The sequence below is a fragment of the Schistocerca cancellata genome, unplaced genomic scaffold, assembly GCF_023864275.1.
Source record: "Schistocerca cancellata isolate TAMUIC-IGC-003103 unplaced genomic scaffold, iqSchCanc2.1 HiC_scaffold_662, whole genome shotgun sequence".
Taxonomy (NCBI): Eukaryota; Metazoa; Arthropoda; class Insecta; order Orthoptera; family Acrididae; genus Schistocerca; species Schistocerca cancellata.
In genome coordinates, this window is record NW_026046673.1 from 15901 (window position 1) to 33156 (window position 17256).

Sequence of the window (17256 nt, forward strand, 5' to 3'; positions counted from 1 at the left end):
CGAGCAAAGTCGGGACAAGTCGGGACGGGGACAGGGACAGGGATAGGAATGGTGCGAATGCACTGCAAACTACGCAGACACCTGGTGTGAGGCGCGGCGAGGCGAGGCGAGGCGAGGCGAGGAAGCCCACATCGCTACCAGTGGGCCCTCCAGCACGACACTGCCACACCCCGCACAGGCCCTCCGCTGAACACCAGGGACAAGATGCGTCCTCCGCTAGTGTCGAAGGCTGAACGCGCCCAGCGAATGACAGGGGGTGCAACGAGCAGCAGTGCGTCTCACACACGCGGCGGTGCGCCCGCCAATTCGGCCGTCACTCTGCTGGGACGCCGGGCGCGCCTCCCCGCGCCGTCCTCGAGGAACTGGCGGTTGCGGAAGGAAGCGCTTTCGTCAAATGCGGCCGAAAACTAACATTTTGTGTGTTGGGAGAAAAGCCGAACGCGAATTCTGCCGTGCTCCTACATTAGATGAGCGCCAACGGCGATACCATGATGAATACACCGGTTCTCGTCCGACCACCGAAGTTAAGCATCATCATGCCCGGCTAGTACTTGGATGGGTGACCGCCTGGGTACACCCGGGTGCTGTTGGCTCCCTTCCCGTTTTTTTTTTTTTGTTATGTTGCCAGCCCAATTTTCAAACTACGTTTCTGTTGTGACAAAGATGCTTCCTTAAGCCTTTTAAACTACTGTAATGGTACGAAAATGCAGTAATTAACTCAGTTTGAGGGAGAATGTGCTAACCAAGTTTGCCAAGAAGACTTTGAAAACGACAAAACAGTACGAATCGGCAGGTGATTTCTGAAATACGTCACCGCCTATTGTTGTGTAGGAATGTAGAGTTCCAAATTTGATTTGTAACCACGAATTTATTCCTTAGTCGTCTCGTCTCGTCTCGTCTCGTCTCGTCCCGCAGACGTTTTTCGTGCTTGCGCTGTCATATGGACCACGACCCGAGCGGCAGCGAGCGGCAGTCGAGCAAAGTCGGGACAAGTCGGGACGGGGACAGGGACAGGGATAGGAATGGTGCGAATGCACTGCAAACTACGCAGACACCTGGTGTGAGGCGCGGCGAGGCGAGGCGAGGCGAGGCGAGGAAGCCCACATCGCTACCAGTGGGCCCTCCAGCACGACACTGCCACACCCCGCACAGGCCCTCCGCTGAACACCAGGGACAAGATGCGTCCTCCGCTAGTGTCGAAGGCTGAACGCGCCCAGCGAATGACAGGGGGTGCAACGAGCAGCAGTGCGTCTCACACACGCGGCGGTGCGCCCGCCAATTCGGCCGTCACTCTGCTGGGACGCCGGGCGCGCCTCCCCGCGCCGTCCTCGAGGAACTGGCGGTTGCGGAAGGAAGCGCTTTCGTCAAATGCGGCCGAAAACTAACATTTTGTGTGTTGGGAGAAAAGCCGAACGCGAATTCTGCCGTGCTCCTACATTAGATGAGCGCCAACGGCGATACCATGATGAATACACCGGTTCTCGTCCGATCACCGAAGTTAAGCATCATCGGGCCCTGCTAGTACTTGGATGGGTGACCGCCTGGGAAACCCGGGTGCTGTTCGCTCCCTTCCTGTTTTTTTTTTTTTTGTTATGTCGCCAGCCCAATTTTCAAACTACCTTTCTGTTGTGACAAAGATGCTTCCTTAAACCGTTTAAACTACTGTAATGGTACGAAAATGCAGTAATTAACTCAGTTTGAGGGAGAATGTGCTAACCAAGTTTGCCAAGAAGACTTTGAAAACGACAAAACAGTACGAATCGGCAGGTGATTTCTGAAATACGTCACCGCCTGTTGTTGTGTAGGAATGTAGAGTTCCAAATTTGATTTGTAACCACGAATTTATTCCTTAGTCGTCTCGTCTCGTCTCGTCTCGTCTCGTCCCGCAGACGTTTTTCGTGCTTGCGCTGTCATATGGACCACGACCCGAGCGGCAGCGAGCGGCAGTCGAGCAAAGTCGGGACAAGTCGGGACGGGGACAGGGACAGGGATAGGAATGGTGCGAATGCACTGCAAACTACGCAGACACCTGGTGTGAGGCGCGGCGAGGCGTGGCGAGGCGAGGCGAGGAAGCCCACATCGCTACCAGTGGGCCCTCCAGCACGACACTGCCACACCCCGCACAGGCCCTCCGCTGAACACCAGGGACAAGATGCGTCCTCCGCTAGTGTCGAAGGCTGAACGCGCCCAGCGAATGACAGGGGGTGCAACGAGCAGCAGTGCGTCTCACACACGCGGCGGTGCGCCCGCCAATTCGGCCGTCACTCTGCTGGGACGCCGGTCGCGCCTCCCCGCGCCGTCCTCGAGGAACTGGCGGTTGCGGAAGGAAGCGCTTTCGTCAAATGCGGCCGAAAACTAACATTTTGTGTGTTGGGAGAAAAGCCGAACGCGAATTCTGCCGTGCTCCTACATTAGATGAGCGCCAACGGCGATACCATGATGAATACACCGGTTCTCGTCCGATCACCGAAGTTAAGCATCATCATGCCCGGCTAGTACTTGGATGGGTGACCGCCTGGGTCAACCCGGGTGCTGTTGGCTCCCTTCCCGTTTTTTTTTTTGTTATGTTGCCAGCCCAATTTTCAAACTACGTTTCTGTTGTGACAAAGATGCTTACTTAAGCCTTTTAAACTACTGTAATGGTACGAAAATGCAGTAATTAACTCAGTTTGAGGGAGAATGTGCTAACCAAGTTTGCCAAGAAGACTTTGAAAACGACAAAACAGTACGAATCGGCAGGTGATTTCTGAAATACGTCACCGCCTGTTGTTGTGTAGGAATGTAGAGTTCCAAATTTGATTTGTAACCACGAATTTATTCCTTAGTCGTCTCGTCTCGTCTCGTCTCGTCTCGTCCCGCAGACGTTTTTCGTGCTTGCGCTGTCATATGGACCACGACCCGAGCGGCAGCGAGCGGCAGTCGAGCAAAGTCGGGACAAGTCGGGACGGGGACAGGGACAGGGATAGGAATGGTGCGAATGCACTGCAAACTACGCAGACACCTGGTGTGAGGCGCGGCGAGGCGAGGCGAGGCGAGGCGAGGAAGCCCACATCGCTACCAGTGGGCCCTCCAGCACGACACTGCCACACCCCGCACAGGCCCTCCGCTGAACACCAGGGACAAGATGCGTCCTCCGCTAGTGTCGAAGGCTGAACGCGCCCAGCGAATGACAGGGGGTGCAACGAGCAGCAGTGCGTCTCACACACGCGGCGGTGCGCCCGCCAATTCGGCCGTCACTCTGCTGGGACGCCGGGCGCGCCTCCCCGCGCCGTCCTCGAGGAACTGGCGGTTGCGGAAGGAAGCGCTTTCGTCAAATGCGGCCGAAAACTAACATTTTGTGTGTTGGGAGAAAAGCCGAACGCGAATTCTGCCGTGCTCCTACATTAGATGAGCGCCAACGGCGATACCATGATGAATACACCGGTTCTCGTCCGATCACCGAAGTTAAGCATCATCATGCCCGGCTAGTACTTGGATGGGTGACCGCCTGGGTCAACCCGGGTGCTGTTGGCTCCCTTCCCGTTTTTTTTTTTGTTATGTTGCCAGCCCAATTTTCAAACTACGTTTCTGTTGTGACAAAGATGCTTACTTAAGCCTTTTAAACTACTGTAATGGTACGAAAATGCAGTAATTAACTCAGTTTGAGGGAGAATGTGCTAACCAAGTTTGCCAAGAAGACTTTGAAAACGACAAAACAGTACGAATTGGCAGGTGATTTCTGAAATACGTCACCGCCTATTGTTGTGTAGGAATGTAGAGTTCCAAATTTGATTTGTAACCACGAATTTATTCCTTAGTCGTCTCGTCTCGTCTCGTCTCGTCTCGTCCCGCAGACGTTTTTCGTGCTTGCGCTGTCATATGGACCACGACCCGAGCGGCAGCGAGCGGCAGTCGAGCAAAGTCGGGACAAGTCGGGACGGGGACAGGGACAGGGATAGGAATGGTGCGAATGCACTGCAAACTACGCAGACACCTGGTGTGAGGCGCGGCGAGGCGAGGCGAGGCGAGGCGAGGAAGCCCACATCGCTACCAGTGGGCCCTCCAGCACGACACTGCCACACCCCGCACAGGCCCTCCGCTGAACACCAGGGACAAGATGCGTCCTCCGCTAGTGTCGAAGGCTGAACGCGCCCAGCGAATGACAGGGGGTGCAACGAGCAGCAGTGCGTCTCACACACGCGGCGGTGCGCCCGCCAATTCGGCCGTCACTCTGCTGGGACGCCGGGCGCGCCTCCCCGCGCCGTCCTCGAGGAACTGGCGGTTGCGGAAGGAAGCGCTTTCGTCAAATGCGGCCGAAAACTAACATTTTGTGTGTTGGGAGAAAAGCCGAACGCGAATTCTGCCGTGCTCCTACATTAGATGAGCGCCAACGGCGATACCATGATGAATACACCGGTTCTCGTCCGACCACCGAAGTTAAGCATCATCATGCCCGGCTAGTACTTGGATGGGTGACCGCCTGGGTCAACCCGGGTGCTGTTGGCTCCCTTCCCGTTTTTTTTTTTTTGTTATGTTGCCAGCCCAATTTTCAAACTACGTTTCTGTTGTCACAAAGATGCTTCCTTAAGCCTTTTAAACTACTGTAATGGTACGAAAATGCAGTAATTAACTCAGTTTGAGGGAGAATGTGCTAACCAAGTTTGCCAAGAAGACTTTGAAAACGACAAAACAGTACGAATCGGCAGGTGATTTCTGAAATACGTCACCGCCTATTGTTGTGTAGGAATGTAGAGTTCCAAATTTGATTTGTAACCACGAATTTATTCCTTAGTCGTCTCGTCTCGTCTCGTCTCGTCTCGTCCCGCAGACGTTTTTCGTGCTTGCGCTGTCATATGGACCACGACCCGAGCGGCAGCGAGCGGCAGTCGAGCAAAGTCGGGACAAGTCGGGACGGGGACAGGGACAGGGATAGGAATGGTGCGAATGCACTGCAAACTACGCAGACACCTGGTGTGAGGCGCGGCGAGGCGAGGCGAGGCGAGGCGAGGAAGCCCACATCGCTACCAGTGGGCCCTCCAGCACGACACTGCCACACCCCGCACAGGCCCTCCGCTGAACACCAGGGACAAGATGCGTCCTCCGCTAGTGTCGAAGGCTGAACGCGCCCAGCGAATGACAGGGGGTGCAACGAGCAGCAGTGCGTCTCACACACGCGGCGGTGCGCCCGCCAATTCGGCCGTCACTCTGCTGGGACGCCGGGCGCGCCTCCCCGCGCCGTCCTCGAGGAACTGGCGGTTGCGGAAGGAAGCGCTTTCGTCAAATGCGGCCGAAAACTAACATTTTGTGTGTTGGGAGAAAAGCCGAACGCGAATTCTGCCGTGCTCCTACATTAGATGAGCGCCAACGGCGATACCATGATGAATACACCGGTTCTCGTCCGATCACCGAAGTTAAGCATCATCGGGCCCTGCTAGTACTTGGATGGGTGACCGCCTGGGAAACCCGGGTGCTGTTGGCTCCCTTCCTGTTTTTTTTTTTTTTGTTATGTCGCCAGCCCAATTTTCAAACTACCTTTCTGTTGTGACAAAGATGCTTCCTTAAACCGTTTAAACTACTGTAATGGTACGAAAATGCAGTAATTAACTCAGTTTGAGGGAGAATGTGCTAACCAAGTTTGCCAAGAAGACTTTGAAAACGACAAAACAGTACGAATCGGCAGGTGATTTCTGAAATACGTCACCGCCTGTTGTTGTGTAGGAATGTAGAGTTCCAAATTTGATTTGTAACCACGAATTTATTCCTTAGTCGTCTCGTCTCGTCTCGTCTCGTCTCGTCCCGCAGACGTTTTTCGTGCTTGCGCTGTCATATGGACCACGACCCGAGCGGCAGCGAGCGGCAGTCGAGCAAAGTCGGGACAAGTCGGGACGGGGACAGGGACAGGGATAGGAATGGTGCGAATGCACTGCAAACTACGCAGACACCTGGTGTGAGGCGCGGCGAGGCGAGGCGAGGCGAGGCGAGGAAGCCCACATCGCTACCAGTGGGCCCTCCAGCACGACACTGCCACACCCCGCACAGGCCCTCCGCTGAACACCAGGGACAAGATGCGTCCTCCGCTAGTGTCGAAGGCTGAACGCGCCCAGCGAATGACAGGGGGTGCAACGAGCAGCAGTGCGTCTCACACACGCGGCGGTGCGCCCGCCAATTCGGCCGTCACTCTGCTGGGACGCCGGGCGCGCCTCCCCGCGCCGTCCTCGAGGAACTGGCGGTTGCGGAAGGAAGCGCTTTCGTCAAATGCGGCCGAAAACTAACATTTTGTGTGTTGGGAGAAAAGCCGAACGCGAATTCTGCCGTGCTCCTACATTAGATGAGCGCCAACGGCGATACCATGATGAATACACCGGTTCTCGTCCGACCACCGAAGTTAAGCATCATCATGCCCGGCTAGTACTTGGATGGGTGACCGCCTGGGTCAACCCGGGTGCTGTTGGCTCCCTTCCCGTTTTTTTTTTTTTGTTATGTTGCCAGCCCAATTTTCAAACTACGTTTCTGTTGTGACAAAGATGCTTCCTTAAGCCTTTTAAACTACTGTAATGGTACGAAAATGCAGTAATTAACTCAGTTTGAGGGAGAATGTGCTAACCAAGTTTGCCAAGAAGACTTTGAAAACGACAAAACAGTACGAATCGGCAGGTGATTTCTGAAATACGTCACCGCCTATTGTTGTGTAGGAATGTAGAGTTCCAAATTTGATTTGTAACCACGAATTTATTCCTTAGTCGTCTCGTCTCGTCTCGTCTCGTCTCGTCCCGCAGACGTTTTTCGTGCTTGCGCTGTCATATGGACCACGACCCGAGCGGCAGCGAGCGGCAGTCGAGCAAAGTCGGGACAAGTCGGGACGGGGACAGGGACAGGGATAGGAATGGTGCGAATGCACTGCAAACTACGCAGACACCTGGTGTGAGGCGCGGCGAGGCGAGGCGAGGCGAGGCGAGGAAGCCCACATCGCTACCAGTGGGCCCTCCAGCACGACACTGCCACACCCCGCACAGGCCCTCCGCTGAACACCAGGGACAAGATGCGTCCTCCGCTAGTGTCGAAGGCTGAACGCGCCCAGCGAATGACAGGGGGTGCAACGAGCAGCAGTGCGTCTCACACACGCGGCGGTGCGCCCGCCAATTCGGCCGTCACTCTGCTGGGACGCCGGGCGCGCCTCCCCGCGCCGTCCTCGAGGAACTGGCGGTTGCGGAAGGAAGCGCTTTCGTCAAATGCGGCCGAAAACTAACATTTTGTGTGTTGGGAGAAAAGCCGAACGCGAATTCTGCCGTGCTCCTACATTAGATGAGCGCCAACGGCGATACCATGATGAATACACCGGTTCTCGTCCGATCACCGAAGTTAAGCATCATCGGGCCCTGCTAGTACTTGGATGGGTGACCGCCTGGGAAACCCGGGTGCTGTTGGCTCCCTTCCTGTTTTTTTTTTTTTTGTTATGTCGCCAGCCCAATTTTCAAACTACCTTTCTGTTGTGACAAAGATGCTTCCTTAAACCGTTTAAACTACTGTAATGGTACGAAAATGCAGTAATTAACTCAGTTTGAGGGAGAATGTGCTAACCAAGTTTGCCAAGAAGACTTTGAAAACGACAAAACAGTACGAATCGGCAGGTGATTTCTGAAATACGTCACCGCCTGTTGTTGTGTAGGAATGTAGAGTTCCAAATTTGATTTGTAACCACGAATTTATTCCTTAGTCGTCTCGTCTCGTCTCGTCTCGTCTCGTCCCGCAGACGTTTTTCGTGCTTGCGCTGTCATATGGACCACGACCCGAGCGGCAGCGAGCGGCAGTCGAGCAAAGTCGGGACAAGTCGGGACGGGGACAGGGACAGGGATAGGAATGGTGCGAATGCACTGCAAACTACGCAGACACCTGGTGTGAGGCGCGGCGAGGCGAGGCGAGGCGAGGCGAGGAAGCCCACATCGCTACCAGTGGGCCCTCCAGCACGACACTGCCACACCCCGCACAGGCCCTCCGCTGAACACCAGGGACAAGATGCGTCCTCCGCTAGTGTCGAAGGCTGAACGCGCCCAGCGAATGACAGGGGGTGCAACGAGCAGCAGTGCGTCTCACACACGCGGCGGTGCGCCCGCCAATTCGGCCGTCACTCTGCTGGGACGCCGGGCGCGCCTCCCCGCGCCGTCCTCGAGGAACTGGCGGTTGCGGAAGGAAGCGCTTTCGTCAAATGCGGCCGAAAACTAACATTTTGTGTGTTGGGAGAAAAGCCGAACGCGAATTCTGCCGTGCTCCTACATTAGATGAGCGCCAACGGCGATACCATGATGAATACACCGGTTCTCGTCCGACCACCGAAGTTAAGCATCATCATGCCCGGCTAGTACTTGGATGGGTGACCGCCTGGGTCAACCCGGGTGCTGTTGGCTCCCTTCCCGTTTTTTTTTTTTTGTTATGTTGCCAGCCCAATTTTCAAACTACGTTTCTGTTGTGACAAAGATGCTTCCTTAAGCCTTTTAAACTACTGTAATGGTACGAAAATGCAGTAATTAACTCAGTTTGAGGGAGAATGTGCTAACCAAGTTTGCCAAGAAGACTTTGAAAACGACAAAACAGTACGAATCGGCAGGTGATTTCTGAAATACGTCACCGCCTATTGTTGTGTAGGAATGTAGAGTTCCAAATTTGATTTGTAACCACGAATTTATTCCTTAGTCGTCTCGTCTCGTCTCGTCTCGTCTCGTCCCGCAGACGTTTTTCGTGCTTGCGCTGTCATATGGACCACGACCCGAGCGGCAGCGAGCGGCAGTCGAGCAAAGTCGGGACAAGTCGGGACGGGGACAGGGACAGGGATAGGAATGGTGCGAATGCACTGCAAACTACGCAGACACCTGGTGTGAGGCGCGGCGAGGCGAGGCGAGGCGAGGCGAGGAAGCCCACATCGCTACCAGTGGGCCCTCCAGCACGACACTGCCACACCCCGCACAGGCCCTCCGCTGAACACCAGGGACAAGATGCGTCCTCCGCTAGTGTCGAAGGCTGAACGCGCCCAGCGAATGACAGGGGGTGCAACGAGCAGCAGTGCGTCTCACACACGCGGCGGTGCGCCCGCCAATTCGGCCGTCACTCTGCTGGGACGCCGGGCGCGCCTCCCCGCGCCGTCCTCGAGGAACTGGCGGTTGCGGAAGGAAGCGCTTTCGTCAAATGCGGCCGAAAACTAACATTTTGTGTGTTGGGAGAAAAGCCGAACGCGAATTCTGCCGTGCTCCTACATTAGATGAGCGCCAACGGCGATACCATGATGAATACACCGGTTCTCGTCCGATCACCGAAGTTAAGCATCATCGGGCCCTGCTAGTACTTGGATGGGTGACCGCCTGGGAAACCCGGGTGCTGTTGGCTCCCTTCCTGTTTTTTTTTTTTTTGTTATGTCGCCAGCCCAATTTTCAAACTACCTTTCTGTTGTGACAAAGATGCTTCCTTAAACCGTTTAAACTACTGTAATGGTACGAAAATGCAGTAATTAACTCAGTTTGAGGGAGAATGTGCTAACCAAGTTTGCCAAGAAGACTTTGAAAACGACAAAACAGTACGAATCGGCAGGTGATTTCTGAAATACGTCACCGCCTGTTGTTGTGTAGGAATGTAGAGTTCCAAATTTGATTTGTAACCACGAATTTATTCCTTAGTCGTCTCGTCTCGTCTCGTCTCGTCTCGTCCCGCAGACGTTTTTCGTGCTTGCGCTGTCATATGGACCACGACCCGAGCGGCAGCGAGCGGCAGTCGAGCAAAGTCGGGACAAGTCGGGACGGGGACAGGGACAGGGATAGGAATGGTGCGAATGCACTGCAAACTACGCAGACACCTGGTGTGAGGCGCGGCGAGGCGAGGCGAGGCGAGGCGAGGAAGCCCACATCGCTACCAGTGGGCCCTCCAGCACGACACTGCCACACCCCGCACAGGCCCTCCGCTGAACACCAGGGACAAGATGCGTCCTCCGCTAGTGTCGAAGGCTGAACGCGCCCAGCGAATGACAGGGGGTGCAACGAGCAGCAGTGCGTCTCACACACGCGGCGGTGCGCCCGCCAATTCGGCCGTCACTCTGCTGGGACGCCGGGCGCGCCTCCCCGCGCCGTCCTCGAGGAACTGGCGGTTGCGGAAGGAAGCGCTTTCGTCAAATGCGGCCGAAAACTAACATTTTGTGTGTTGGGAGAAAAGCCGAACGCGAATTCTGCCGTGCTCCTACATTAGATGAGCGCCAACGGCGATACCATGATGAATACACCGGTTCTCGTCCGATCACCGAAGTTAAGCATCATCATGCCCGGCTAGTACTTGGATGGGTGACCGCCTGGGTCAACCCGGGTGCTGTTGGCTCCCTTCCCGTTTTTTTTTTTGTTATGTTGCCAGCCCAATTTTCAAACTACGTTTCTGTTGTGACAAAGATGCTTACTTAAGCCTTTTAAACTACTGTAATGGTACGAAAATGCAGTAATTAACTCAGTTTGAGGGAGAATGTGCTAACCAAGTTTGCCAAGAAGACTTTGAAAACGACAAAACAGTACGAATCGGCAGGTGATTTCTGAAATACGTCACCGCCTGTTGTTGTGTAGGAATGTAGAGTTCCAAATTTGATTTGTAACCACGAATTTATTCCTTAGTCGTCTCGTCTCGTCTCGTCTCGTCTCGTCCCGCAGACGTTTTTCGTGCTTGCGCTGTCATATGGACCACGACCCGAGCGGCAGCGAGCGGCAGTCGAGCAAAGTCGGGACAAGTCGGGACGGGGACAGGGACAGGGATAGGAATGGTGCGAATGCACTGCAAACTACGCAGACACCTGGTGTGAGGCGCGGCGAGGCGAGGCGAGGCGAGGCGAGGAAGCCCACATCGCTACCAGTGGGCCCTCCAGCACGACACTGCCACACCCCGCACAGGCCCTCCGCTGAACACCAGGGACAAGATGCGTCCTCCGCTAGTGTCGAAGGCTGAACGCGCCCAGCGAATGACAGGGGGTGCAACGAGCAGCAGTGCGTCTCACACACGCGGCGGTGCGCCCGCCAATTCGGCCGTCACTCTGCTGGGACGCCGGGCGCGCCTCCCCGCGCCGTCCTCGAGGAACTGGCGGTTGCGGAAGGAAGCGCTTTCGTCAAATGCGGCCGAAAACTAACATTTTGTGTGTTGGGAGAAAAGCCGAACGCGAATTCTGCCGTGCTCCTACATTAGATGAGCGCCAACGGCGATACCATGATGAATACACCGGTTCTCGTCCGACCACCGAAGTTAAGCATCATCATGCCCGGCTAGTACTTGGATGGGTGACCGCCTGGGTCAACCCGGGTGCTGTTGGCTCCCTTCCCGTTTTTTTTTTTTTGTTATGTTGCCAGCCCAATTTTCAAACTACGTTTCTGTTGTCACAAAGATGCTTCCTTAAGCCTTTTAAACTACTGTAATGGTACGAAAATGCAGTAATTAACTCAGTTTGAGGGAGAATGTGCTAACCAAGTTTGCCAAGAAGACTTTGAAAACGACAAAACAGTACGAATCGGCAGGTGATTTCTGAAATACGTCACCGCCTATTGTTGTGTAGGAATGTAGAGTTCCAAATTTGATTTGTAACCACGAATTTATTCCTTAGTCGTCTCGTCTCGTCTCGTCTCGTCTCGTCCCGCAGACGTTTTTCGTGCTTGCGCTGTCATATGGACCACGACCCGAGCGGCAGCGAGCGGCAGTCGAGCAAAGTCGGGACAAGTCGGGACGGGGACAGGGACAGGGATAGGAATGGTGCGAATGCACTGCAAACTACGCAGACACCTGGTGTGAGGCGCGGCGAGGCGAGGCGAGGCGAGGCGAGGAAGCCCACATCGCTACCAGTGGGCCCTCCAGCACGACACTGCCACACCCCGCACAGGCCCTCCGCTGAACACCAGGGACAAGATGCGTCCTCCGCTAGTGTCGAAGGCTGAACGCGCCCAGCGAATGACAGGGGGTGCAACGAGCAGCAGTGCGTCTCACACACGCGGCGGTGCGCCCGCCAATTCGGCCGTCACTCTGCTGGGACGCCGGGCGCGCCTCCCCGCGCCGTCCTCGAGGAACTGGCGGTTGCGGAAGGAAGCGCTTTCGTCAAATGCGGCCGAAAACTAACATTTTGTGTGTTGGGAGAAAAGCCGAACGCTAATTCTGCCGTGCTCCTACATTAGATGAGCGCCAACGGCGATACCATGATGAATACACCGGTTCTCGTCCGATCACCGAAGTTAAGCATCATCGGGCCCTGCTAGTACTTGGATGGGTGACCGCCTGGGAAACCCGGGTGCTGTTGGCTCCCTTCCTGTTTTTTTTTTTTTTGTTATGTCGCCAGCCCAATTTTCAAACTACCTTTCTGTTGTGACAAAGATGCTTCCTTAAACCGTTTAAACTACTGTAATGGTACGAAAATGCAGTAATTAACTCAGTTTGAGGGAGAATGTGCTAACCAAGTTTGCCAAGAAGACTTTGAAAACGACAAAACAGTACGAATCGGCAGGTGATTTCTGAAATACGTCACCGCCTGTTGTTGTGTAGGAATGTAGAGTTCCAAATTTGATTTGTAACCACGAATTTATTCCTTAGTCGTCTCGTCTCGTCTCGTCTCGTCTCGTCCCGCAGACGTTTTTCGTGCTTGCGCTGTCATATGGACCACGACCCGAGCGGCAGCGAGCGGCAGTCGAGCAAAGTCGGGACAAGTCGGGACGGGGACAGGGACAGGGATAGGAATGGTGCGAATGCACTGCAAACTACGCAGACACCTGGTGTGAGGCGCGGCGAGGCGAGGCGAGGCGAGGCGAGGAAGCCCACATCGCTACCAGTGGGCCCTCCAGCACGACACTGCCACACCCCGCACAGGCCCTCCGCTGAACACCAGGGACAAGATGCGTCCTCCGCTAGTGTCGAAGGCTGAACGCGCCCAGCGAATGACAGGGGGTGCAACGAGCAGCAGTGCGTCTCACACACGCGGCGGTGCGCCCGCCAATTCGGCCGTCACTCTGCTGGGACGCCGGGCGCGCCTCCCCGCGCCGTCCTCGAGGAACTGGCGGTTGCGGAAGGAAGCGCTTTCGTCAAATGCGGCCGAAAACTAACATTTTGTGTGTTGGGAGAAAAGCCGAACGCGAATTCTGCCGTGCTCCTACATTAGATGAGCGCCAACGGCGATACCATGATGAATACACCGGTTCTCGTCCGATCACCGAAGTTAAGCATCATCATGCCCGGCTAGTACTTGGATGGGTGACCGCCTGGGTCAACCCGGGTGCTGTTGGCTCCCTTCCCGTTTTTTTTTTTGTTATGTTGCCAGCCCAATTTTCAAACTACGTTTCTGTTGTGACAAAGATGCTTACTTAAGCCTTTTAAACTACTGTAATGGTACGAAAATGCAGTAATTAACTCAGTTTGAGGGAGAATGTGCTAACCAAGTTTGCCAAGAAGACTTTGAAAACGACAAAACAGTACGAATCGGCAGGTGATTTCTGAAATACGTCACCGCCTGTTGTTGTGTAGGAATGTAGAGTTCCAAATTTGATTTGTAACCACGAATTTATTCCTTAGTCGTCTCGTCTCGTCTCGTCTCGTCTCGTCCCGCAGACGTTTTTCGTGCTTGCGCTGTCATATGGACCACGACCCGAGCGGCAGCGAGCGGCAGTCGAGCAAAGTCGGGACAAGTCGGGACGGGGACAGGGACAGGGATAGGAATGGTGCGAATGCACTGCAAACTACGCAGACACCTGGTGTGAGGCGCGGCGAGGCGAGGCGAGGCGAGGCGAGGAAGCCCACATCGCTACCAGTGGGCCCTCCAGCACGACACTGCCACACCCCGCACAGGCCCTCCGCTGAACACCAGGGACAAGATGCGTCCTCCGCTAGTGTCGAAGGCTGAACGCGCCCAGCGAATGACAGGGGGTGCAACGAGCAGCAGTGCGTCTCACACACGCGGCGGTGCGCCCGCCAATTCGGCCGTCACTCTGCTGGGACGCCGGGCGCGCCTCCCCGCGCCGTCCTCGAGGAACTGGCGGTTGCGGAAGGAAGCGCTTTCGTCAAATGCGGCCGAAAACTAACATTTTGTGTGTTGGGAGAAAAGCCGAACGCGAATTCTGCCGTGCTCCTACATTAGATGAGCGCCAACGGCGATACCATGATGAATACACCGGTTCTCGTCCGATCACCGAAGTTAAGCATCATCATGCCCGGCTAGTACTTGGATGGGTGACCGCCTGGGTCAACCCGGGTGCTGTTGGCTCCCTTCCCGTTTTTTTTTTTGTTATGTTGCCAGCCCAATTTTCAAACTACGTTTCTGTTGTGACAAAGATGCTTACTTAAGCCTTTTAAACTACTGTAATGGTACGAAAATGCAGTAATTAACTCAGTTTGAGGGAGAATGTGCTAACCAAGTTTGCCAAGAAGACTTTGAAAACGACAAAACAGTACGAATTGGCAGGTGATTTCTGAAATACGTCACCGCCTATTGTTGTGTAGGAATGTAGAGTTCCAAATTTGATTTGTAACCACGAATTTATTCCTTAGTCGTCTCGTCTCGTCTCGTCTCGTCTCGTCCCGCAGACGTTTTTCGTGCTTGCGCTGTCATATGGACCACGACCCGAGCGGCAGCGAGCGGCAGTCGAGCAAAGTCGGGACAAGTCGGGACGGGGACAGGGACAGGGATAGGAATGGTGCGAATGCACTGCAAACTACGCAGACACCTGGTGTGAGGCGCGGCGAGGCGAGGCGAGGCGAGGCGAGGAAGCCCACATCGCTACCAGTGGGCCCTCCAGCACGACACTGCCACACCCCGCACAGGCCCTCCGCTGAACACCAGGGACAAGATGCGTCCTCCGCTAGTGTCGAAGGCTGAACGCGCCCAGCGAATGACAGGGGGTGCAACGAGCAGCAGTGCGTCTCACACACGCGGCGGTGCGCCCGCCAATTCGGCCGTCACTCTGCTGGGACGCCGGGCGCGCCTCCCCGCGCCGTCCTCGAGGAACTGGCGGTTGCGGAAGGAAGCGCTTTCGTCAAATGCGGCCGAAAACTAACATTTTGTGTGTTGGGAGAAAAGCCGAACGCGAATTCTGCCGTGCTCCTACATTAGATGAGCGCCAACGGCGATACCATGATGAATACACCGGTTCTCGTCCGACCACCGAAGTTAAACATCATCATGCCCGGCTAGTACTTGGATGGGTGACCGCCTGGGTCAACCCGGGTGCTGTTGGCTCCCTTCCCGTTTTTTTTTTTTGTTATGTTGCCAGCCCAATTTTCAAACTACGTTTCTGTTGTCACAAAGATGCTTCCTTAAGCCTTTTAAACTACTGTAATGGTACGAAAATGCAGTAATTAACTCAGTTTGAGGGAGAATGTGCTAACCAAGTTTGCCAAGAAGACTTTGAAAACGACAAAACAGTACGAATCGGCAGGTGATTTCTGAAATACGTCACCGCCTATTGTTGTGTAGGAATGTAGAGTTCCAAATTTGATTTGTAACCACGAATTTATTCCTTAGTCGTCTCGTCTCGTCTCGTCTCGTCTCGTCCCGCAGACGTTTTTCGTGCTTGCGCTGTCATATGGACCACGACCCGAGCGGCAGCGAGCGGCAGTCGAGCAAAGTCGGGACAAGTCGGGACGGGGACAGGGACAGGGATAGGAATGGTGCGAATGCACTGCAAACTACGCAGACACCTGGTGTGAGGCGCGGCGAGGCGAGGCGAGGCGAGGCGAGGAAGCCCACATCGCTACCAGTGGGCCCTCCAGCACGACACTGCCACACCCCGCACAGGCCCTCCGCTGAACACCAGGGACAAGATGCGTCCTCCGCTAGTGTCGAAGGCTGAACGCGCCCAGCGAATGACAGGGGGTGCAACGAGCAGCAGTGCGTCTCACACACGCGGCGGTGCGCCCGCCAATTCGGCCGTCACTCTGCTGGGACGCCGGGCGCGCCTCCCCGCGCCGTCCTCGAGGAACTGGCGGTTGCGGAAGGAAGCGCTTTCGTCAAATGCGGCCGAAAACTAACATTTTGTGTGTTGGGAGAAAAGCCGAACGCTAATTCTGCCGTGCTCCTACATTAGATGAGCGCCAACGGCGATACCATGATGAATACACCGGTTCTCGTCCGATCACCGAAGTTAAGCATCATCGGGCCCTGCTAGTACTTGGATGGGTGACCGCCTGGGAAACCCGGGTGCTGTTGGCTCCCTTCCTGTTTTTTTTTTTTTTGTTATGTCGCCAGCCCAATTTTCAAACTACCTTTCTGTTGTGACAAAGATGCTTCCTTAAACCGTTTAAACTACTGTAATGGTACGAAAATGCAGTAATTAACTCAGTTTGAGGGAGAATGTGCTAACCAAGTTTGCCAAGAAGACTTTGAAAACGACAAAACAGTACGAATCGGCAGGTGATTTCTGAAATACGTCACCGCCTGTTGTTGTGTAGGAATGTAGAGTTCCAAATTTGATTTGTAACCACGAATTTATTCCTTAGTCGTCTCGTCTCGTCTCGTCTCGTCTCGTCCCGCAGACGTTTTTCGTGCTTGCGCTGTCATATGGACCACGACCCGAGCGGCAGCGAGCGGCAGTCGAGCAAAGTCGGGACAAGTCGGGACGGGGACAGGGACAGGGATAGGAATGGTGCGAATGCACTGCAAACTACGCAGACACCTGGTGTGAGGCGCGGCGAGGCGAGGCGAGGCGAGGCGAGGAAGCCCACATCGCTACCAGTGGGCCCTCCAGCACGACACTGCCACACCCCGCACAGGCCCTCCGCTGAACACCAGGGACAAGATGCGTCCTCCGCTAGTGTCGAAGGCTGAACGCGCCCAGCGAATGACAGGGGGTGCAACGAGCAGCAGTGCGTCTCACACACGCGGCGGTGCGCCCGCCAATTCGGCCGTCACTCTGCTGGGACGCCGGGCGCGCCTCCCCGCGCCGTCCTCGAGGAACTGGCGGTTGCGGAAGGAAGCGCTTTCGTCAAATGCGGCCGAAAACTAACATTTTGTGTGTTGGGAGAAAAGCCGAACGCGAATTCTGCCGTGCTCCTACATTAGATGAGCGCCAACGGCGATACCATGATGAATACACCGGTTCTCGTCCGATCACCGAAGTTAAGCATCATCATGCCCGGCTAGTACTTGGATGGGTGACCGCCTGGGTCAACCCGGGTGCTGTTGGCTCCCTTCCCGTTTTTTTTTTTGTTATGTTGCCAGCCCAATTTTCAAACTACGTTTCTGTTGTGACAAAGATGCTTACTTAAGCCTTTTAAACTACTGTAATGGTACGAAAATGCAGT

The 17256-nt window shown here is 55.0% G+C and overlaps 6 non-coding genes and 12 pseudogenes across 6 annotated transcripts; all 18 read left to right on the forward strand.

The window, feature by feature from the left end:
* The first annotated feature begins 473 nt into the window (after window positions 1-473).
* LOC126138571 (5S ribosomal RNA) lies at window positions 474-593 on the forward strand (annotated as a pseudogene).
* Window positions 594-1447: 854 nt separating this feature from the next.
* LOC126138567 (5S ribosomal RNA) lies at window positions 1448-1566 on the forward strand. Its single transcript, XR_007528235.1, has one exon. It is a non-coding gene; the product is annotated as a 5S ribosomal RNA (ribosomal RNA).
* An 855-nt stretch (window positions 1567-2421) lies between these two features.
* LOC126138576 (5S ribosomal RNA) lies at window positions 2422-2541 on the forward strand (annotated as a pseudogene).
* An 852-nt stretch (window positions 2542-3393) lies between these two features.
* On the forward strand, window positions 3394-3513 carry LOC126138577 (5S ribosomal RNA; annotated as a pseudogene).
* Window positions 3514-4365: 852 nt separating this feature from the next.
* Window positions 4366-4485, forward strand: LOC126138535 (5S ribosomal RNA; annotated as a pseudogene).
* Window positions 4486-5339: 854 nt separating this feature from the next.
* LOC126138544 (5S ribosomal RNA) lies at window positions 5340-5458 on the forward strand. Its single transcript, XR_007528222.1, has one exon. It is a non-coding gene; the product is annotated as a 5S ribosomal RNA (ribosomal RNA).
* An 855-nt stretch (window positions 5459-6313) lies between these two features.
* On the forward strand, window positions 6314-6433 carry LOC126138537 (5S ribosomal RNA; annotated as a pseudogene).
* Window positions 6434-7287: 854 nt separating this feature from the next.
* On the forward strand, window positions 7288-7406 carry LOC126138554 (5S ribosomal RNA). Its single transcript, XR_007528223.1, has one exon. It is a non-coding gene; the product is annotated as a 5S ribosomal RNA (ribosomal RNA).
* Window positions 7407-8261: 855 nt separating this feature from the next.
* LOC126138538 (5S ribosomal RNA) lies at window positions 8262-8381 on the forward strand (annotated as a pseudogene).
* Window positions 8382-9235: 854 nt separating this feature from the next.
* Window positions 9236-9354, forward strand: LOC126138555 (5S ribosomal RNA). Its single transcript, XR_007528224.1, has one exon. It is a non-coding gene; the product is annotated as a 5S ribosomal RNA (ribosomal RNA).
* An 855-nt stretch (window positions 9355-10209) lies between these two features.
* Window positions 10210-10329, forward strand: LOC126138578 (5S ribosomal RNA; annotated as a pseudogene).
* An 852-nt stretch (window positions 10330-11181) lies between these two features.
* Window positions 11182-11301, forward strand: LOC126138539 (5S ribosomal RNA; annotated as a pseudogene).
* An 854-nt stretch (window positions 11302-12155) lies between these two features.
* LOC126138556 (5S ribosomal RNA) lies at window positions 12156-12274 on the forward strand. The gene has a single exon (XR_007528225.1). It is a non-coding gene; the product is annotated as a 5S ribosomal RNA (ribosomal RNA).
* An 855-nt stretch (window positions 12275-13129) lies between these two features.
* LOC126138579 (5S ribosomal RNA) lies at window positions 13130-13249 on the forward strand (annotated as a pseudogene).
* Window positions 13250-14101: 852 nt separating this feature from the next.
* On the forward strand, window positions 14102-14221 carry LOC126138582 (5S ribosomal RNA; annotated as a pseudogene).
* Window positions 14222-15073: 852 nt separating this feature from the next.
* On the forward strand, window positions 15074-15193 carry LOC126138551 (5S ribosomal RNA; annotated as a pseudogene).
* Window positions 15194-16046: 853 nt separating this feature from the next.
* LOC126138557 (5S ribosomal RNA) lies at window positions 16047-16165 on the forward strand. The gene has a single exon (XR_007528226.1). It is a non-coding gene; the product is annotated as a 5S ribosomal RNA (ribosomal RNA).
* An 855-nt stretch (window positions 16166-17020) lies between these two features.
* On the forward strand, window positions 17021-17140 carry LOC126138583 (5S ribosomal RNA; annotated as a pseudogene).
* The last annotated feature ends 116 nt before the right edge of the window (window positions 17141-17256 follow it).